The sequence below is a fragment of the Triticum aestivum genome, chromosome 2D (genome assembly GCF_018294505.1).
Source record: "Triticum aestivum cultivar Chinese Spring chromosome 2D, IWGSC CS RefSeq v2.1, whole genome shotgun sequence".
Lineage (NCBI taxonomy): Eukaryota > Viridiplantae > Streptophyta > Magnoliopsida > Poales > Poaceae > Triticum > Triticum aestivum.
The window spans coordinates 528498092-528505189 of record NC_057799.1 but is presented as its reverse complement, the minus strand read 5'-3'; positions in this window follow the sequence as shown (position 1 = coordinate 528505189).

Genomic DNA, 7098 nt, shown 5'->3' with positions numbered 1-7098 from the left:
GGGCATATTTCCTTCAGTCTCCCACTTGCACTAGAGTCAATAATCTAGTTCACATCACCATGTGATTTAATACCAATAGTTCACATCACCATGTGATTAACACCCATAGTTCACATCGTCATGTGACCAACACCCAAAGGGTTTACTAGAGTCAATAATCTAGTTCACATTGCTATGTGATTAACACCCAAAGAGTACTAAGGTGTGATCATGTTTTGCTTGTGAGAGAAGTTTAGTCAATGGGTCTGCCACATTCAGATCCGTATGTATTTTGCAAATTTCTATGTCAACAATGCTCTGCACGGAGCTACTCTAGCTAATTGCTCCCACTTTCAATATGTATCCAGATTGAGACTTATAGTCATCTGGATCAGTATCAAAATTTGCATCGACGTAACCCTTTACGACGAACCTTTTTGTCACCTCCATAATCGAGAAACATATCCTTATTCCACTAAGGATAATTTTGACCGTTGTCTAGTGATTTACTCCTAGATCACTATTGTACTCCCTTGCAAAAATCAGTGTAGGGTATACAATAGATCTGGTATACAGCATGGCATACTTTATAGAACCTATGGCCAAGGCATAGGGAATGACTTTCATTCTCTTTCTATCTTCTGCCGTGGTCGGACTTTGAGTCTTACTCAATTTCACACCTTGTAACACAGGCAAGAACTCTTTCTTTGACTGTTCCATTTTGAACTACTTCAAAACTTGTCAAGGTATGTACTCATTGAAAAACTTATCAAGCGTCTTGATCTATCTCTATAGATCTTGATGCTCAATATGTAAGCAGCTTCACCGAGGTCTTTCTTTGAAAAACTCCTTTCAAACACTCCTTTATGCTTTGCAGAATAATTCTACATTATTTACGATCAACAGTATGTCATTCACATATACTTATCAGAAATGTTGTAGTGCTCCCACTCACTTTCTTGTAAATACAGACTTCACTGCAAGTCTGTATAAAACTATATCCTTTGATCAACTTATCAAAGCGTATATTCCAACTCCTAGATGCTTGCACCAGTCCATAGATGGATCGCTGGAGCTTGCATATTTTGTTAGCACCTTTAAGATTGACAAAACCTTTTGGGTGCATCATATACAACTCTTCTTTAATAAATCCATTAAGGAATGCAGTTTTGTTTATCCATTTGCTGGATTTCATAAAATGCGGCAATTGCTAACATGATTCGGACATACTTAAGCATAGATACGAGTGAGAAACTCTCATCGTAGTCAACACCTTGAACTTGTCGAAAAACCTTTTGCGACAATTCTAGCTTTGTAGATAGTAACACTACTATCAGCGTCTGTCTTCCTCTTGAAGATCCATTTATTCTCGATGGCCTGCCGATCATCGGGCAAGTCAACCAAAGTCCACACTTTGTTCTCATACAGGGATCCCATCTCATATTTCATGGCCTCAAGCCATTTTGCGGAATCTGGGCTCACCATCTCTTCCTCATAGTTCGTAGGTTCGTCATGGTCAAGTAACATGACCTCCAGAACAGGATTACCATACCACTCTGGTGCGGATCTCACTCTGATTTACCTATGAGGTTCGGTAGTAACTTGACCTGAAGTTACATGATCATCATCATTAGCTTCCTCACTAATTGGTGTAGTAGTCACAGGAACAGATTTCTGTGATGAACTACTTTCCAATAAGGGAGCAGGTACAGTTACCTCATCAAGTTCTACTTTCCTCCCACTCACTTCTTTCGAGAGAAACTCCTTCTCTAAAAAGGATCCATTCTTAGCAACGAATATCTTGCCTTCGGATCTGTGATAGAAGGTGTACCCAACTGTCTCCTTTGGGTATCCTATGAAGACACATTTCTCCGATTTCGGTTTGAGCTTATCAGGATGAAACTTTTTCTTATAAGCATTGCAACCCCAAACTTTAAGAAACGACAACTTTGGTTTCTTGCCAAACCACAGTTCATACGGTGTCGTCTCAAACGAATTTAGATGGTGCCCTTTTTACGTGAATGCAACTGTCTCTAATGCATAACCCAAAAACTATAGTGGTAAATCGGTAGTAAACATCATAGATTGCACTATATCCAATAAAGTACGGTTATGACGTTTGGACACACCATTATGTTGTGGTGTTCCAGGTGGCACGAATTTGTGAAACTATTCCACATTGTTTTAATTTGAAGACCAAACTCGTAACTCAAATATTTGTCTCCGCGATCAAATCATAGAAACCTATTTTCTTGTCACGATGATTTTCCACTTCACTCTGTAATTCTTTGAACTTTTCAAATGTTTCAGACTTATGTTTCATGAAGTAAATATACCCATATCTGCTCAAATCATCTGTGAAGGTCAGAAAATAACGATACCTATCGCGCGCCTCATCGGATCGCATACATCAGTATGTATTATTTCTAATAAGTCAGTTGCTCGCTCCATTGTTCCGGAGAACGGCGTTTTAGTCATCTTGCCCAAGAGGCATGGTTCGCAAGCATCAAGTGATTCCAAAATCCCATCAGCATGGAGTTTCTTCATGCGTTTTACACCAATATGACCTAAACGGCAGTGCCACAAATAAGTTGCACTATCATTATTAACTTTGCATCTTTTTGGCTTCAATATTATGAATATGTGTATCACTACGATCGAGATCCAACAAACCATTTTTGTTGGTGTGTATGACCATAGAAGGTTTTATTCATGTAAACAGAACAACAATTGTTCTCTAACTTAAATGAATAACCGTATTGCAATAAACATGATCAAATCATATTCATGCTCAACGCAAACACCAAATAACACTTATTTAGGTTCAACACTAATCCCAAAAGTATAGGGAGTCTACGATGATGATCATATCAATCTTGGAACCACTTCCAACACGCATCGTCACTTCACCCTTTAACTAGTCTCTGTTTATTCTGCAACTCCCGTTTTGAGTTACTAATCATAGCAACTGAACTAGTATCAAACACTTAGGGGTTGCTGTAAACACTAGTAAAGTACACATCAATAACATGTATATCAAATATACCTTTGTTCACTTTGCCATCCTTCTTATCCGCCAAATACTTGGGGCAGTTCCGCTTCCAGTGACCAGTTCCTTTGCAGTAGAAGCACTCAGTCTCAGGCTTAGGTCCAGACTTGGGCTTCTTCACTTCAGCAGCAACTCGCTTGCCGTTCTTCTTGAAGTTCCCCTTCTTCCCTTTGCCCTTTTCTTAAAACTAGTGGTCTTGTCAACCATCAACACTTGATGTTTTTCTTGATTTCTACCTTCGTCGATTTCAGCATCACGAAGAGCTTGGGAATCGTTTCCGTCATCCCTTGCATACTATAGTTCATCAGGAAGTTCTACTAACTTGGTGATGGTGACTAGAGAATTCTGTCAATCACTATTTTATCTGAAAGATTAACTCCCACTTGATTCAAGCGATTGTAGTACCCAGACAATCTGAGCACATGCTCACTGCTTGAGCTATTCTCCTCCATCTTTTAGCTATAGAACTTGTTGGAGACTTCATATCTCTCAACACAGGTATTTGCTTGAAATATTAACTTCAACTCCTGGAACATCTCATATGGTCTATGACGTTCAAAACGTCTTTGAAGTCCCGATTCTAAGCCGTTTAAGCATGGTGCACTAAACTATCAAGTAGTCATCATATTGAGCTAGCCAAACGTTCATAACGTCTGCATCTGCTCCTGCAATAGGTCTGTCACCTAGCGGTGCATCAAGGACATAATTCTTCTGTGCAGCAATGAGGAAAATCCTCAGATCACGGATCCAATCCGTATCATTGCTACTAACATCTTTCAACCTAGTTTTCTCTAGGAACATATCAAAAATAAAACAGGGGAGCTAAACGCGAGCAATTGATCTACAACATAGATATGCAAATACTACCAGGACTAAGTTCATGATAAATTAAAGTTCAATTAATCATATTACTTAAGAACTCCCACTTAGATAGACATCCCTCTAATCATCTAAGTGATCACATGATCCAAATCAACTAAACCATAACCGATCATCACGTGAAATGGAGTAGTTTTCAATGGTGAACATCACTATGTTGATCATATCTACTATATGATTCACGCTCGACCTTTCGGTCTTAGTGTTCCGAGGCCATATCTGCATATGCTAGGCTCGTCAAGTTTAACCTGAGTATTCTGCGTGTGCAAAACTGGCTTGCACCCGTTGTAGATGGACGTAGAGCTTATCACACCCGATCATCACGTGGTGTCTGGGCACGACGAACTTTGGCAACGGTGCATACTCAGGGAGAACACTTTTATCTTGAAATTTAGTGAGAGATCATCTTATAATGCTACCGCCGAACTAAGCAAAATAAGATGTATAAAAGATAAACATCACATGCAATCATAATATGTGACATAATATGGCCATCATCATCTTGTGCCTTTGATCTCCATCTCCAAAGCATCGTCATGATCTCCATCGTCAGCGGCATGACACCATGATATCCATCATCTTGATCTATATCAATGTGTCATCACATGGTCGTCTCGCCAACTATTGCTCTTGCAACTATTGCTATCACATAGCGATAAAGTAAAGCAATTATTTGGCGCTTGCATCTTATGCAATAGAGAGACAACCATAAGTCTTTTGCCAGTTGCCGATAATTTCAACAAAACATGATCATCTCATACAACAACTTATATCTCATCACGTCTTGACCATATCATATCACAACATGCCCTGCAAAAACAAGTTAGACGTCCTCTACTTTGTTGTTGCAAGTTTTACGTGGCTGCTACGGGCTGAGCAAGAACCGTTCTTACCTACGCATCAAAACCACAACAATAGTTTGTCAAGTTAGTGCTGTTTTAACCTTCTCAAGGACCGGGCGTAGCCACACTCGGTTCAACTAAAGTTGGAGAAACTGACACCCGCTAGTCACCTGTGTGCATAGCACGGCGGTAAAACCAGTCTCGCGTAAGCGTACGCATAATGTCGGTCCGGGCCGCTTCATCCAACAATACCGCCGAGCCAAAGTATGACATGCTGGTAAGCAGTATGACTTGTATCGCTCACAACTCACTTGTGTTCTACTCGTGCATATAACATCTACGCATAAAACCAGGCTCGGATGCCACTGTTGGGAACGTAGTAATTTCAAAAAATTCCTACGCACACGCAAGATCATGGTGATGCATAGCAACGAGAGGGGAGAGTGTTGTCCACGTACCCTCGTATACCGAAAGCGGAAACGTTAAAACAACGCGGTTGATGTAGTCGTACGTCTTCACGATCCGACCGATCAAGTACCGAACGCACGACATCTCCATGTTCAGCACACGTTCAGCCCGATGACGTCCCTCAAACTCCGATCCAGCCGAGTGTTGAGGGAGAGTTTCGTCAGCATGACGGCGTGGTGACGATGATGATGTTCTATCGACGCAGGGCTTCGCCTAAGCACCGCTACAGTATTATCGAGGTGGACTATGGTGGAGGGGGGCACCGCACACGGCTAAGAGATCCAAGGGAACAATTGTTGTCTCCAAGGGGTGTCCCTCTCCCCGTATATAAAGGAGTGGAGGAGGGGGAGGGCCGGCCCTCTCTATGGCGTGCCCTAGGAGGAGTCCTACTCCCACCGGGAGTAGGATTCCCCCACTTCCAAGTAGTAGGAGTAGGAGTCAAGGAAAGGGGAGAGAGAAGAAAAGGAAGGAGGGGGCGCAGCCCCTCCCCCTAGTCCAATTCGGACTAGGCCTTGGGGCGCGCGCAGCCTCTCCTCTCTCTTTCCCCTAAAGCCCAATAAGGCCCATATACTCCCCGGCGAATTCCCGTAACTCTCCGGTACTCCGAAAAATACCTGAATCACTCGGAACCTTTCCGATGTCCGAATATAGTCGTCCAATATATCGATCTTTACGTCTCGACCATTTCGAGACTCCTCGTCATGTCCCCGATCTCATCCGGGACTCCGAACTACCTTCGGTACATCAAAACACATAAACTCATAATATAACCGTCATCAAACTTTAAGTGTGCGGACCCTACGGGTTCGAGAACAATGTAGACATGACCGAGACACGTCTCCGGTCAATAACCAATAGCGGAACCTGGATGCTCATATTGGATCCCACATATTCTACGAAGATCTTTATCGGTCAAACCGCATAACAACATACGTTGTTCCCTTTGTCATCGGTATGTTACTTGCCCGAGATTCGATCGTCGGTATCTCAATACCTAGTTCAATCTCGTTACCGGCAAGTCTCTTTACTCGTTCCGTAATACATCATCCCGTAACTAACTCATTAGTTACAATGCTTGCAAGGCTTATAGTGATGTGCATTACTGAGTGGGCCCAGAGATATCTCTCCGACAATCGGAGTGACAAATCCTAATCTCGAAATACGCCAACCCAACAAGTACCTTCGGAGACACCTGTAGAGCACCTTTATAATCACCCAGTTACGTTGTGACGTTTGGTAGCACACAAAGTGTTCCTCCGGTAAACGGGAGTTGCATAATCTCATAGTCATAGGAACATGTATAAGTCATGAAGAAAGCAATAGCAACATACTAAACGATCAAGTGCTAAGCTAACGGAATGGGCCAAGTCAATCACATCATTCTCCTAATGATGTGATCCCGTTAATCAAATGACAACTCATGTCTATGGTTAGGAAACATAACCATCTTTAATTAACAAGCTAGTCAAGTAGAGGCATACTAGTGACACTCTGTTTGTCTATGTATTCACACATGTATTATGTTTCCGGTTAATACAATTCTAGCATGAATAATAAACATTTATCATGATATAAGGAAATAAATAATAACTTTATTATTGCCTCTAGGGCATATTTCCTTCAGCCATGTGGGCCGGTTACTACGGTGCGGGATAGGCTGTCATTGCGCCAGTCTGCTTTTGACCGGCTGGGAGGTTCTGGTGCGTTGGAGGTGGAGACTGTGGTGGACCAGAGGAATTCGAACCCGCCCGGCGCGAACGTGGTGGAGACCGAGGTGGCATAGGCGAATTTGAACCCGACCGGCGCGATCGTGCCGATTCCGGAGTTGCCGTTGGTCCGTTCGGATAAGCAAGTGGGCGGGTTGGTGGTTGCGCCCGACAG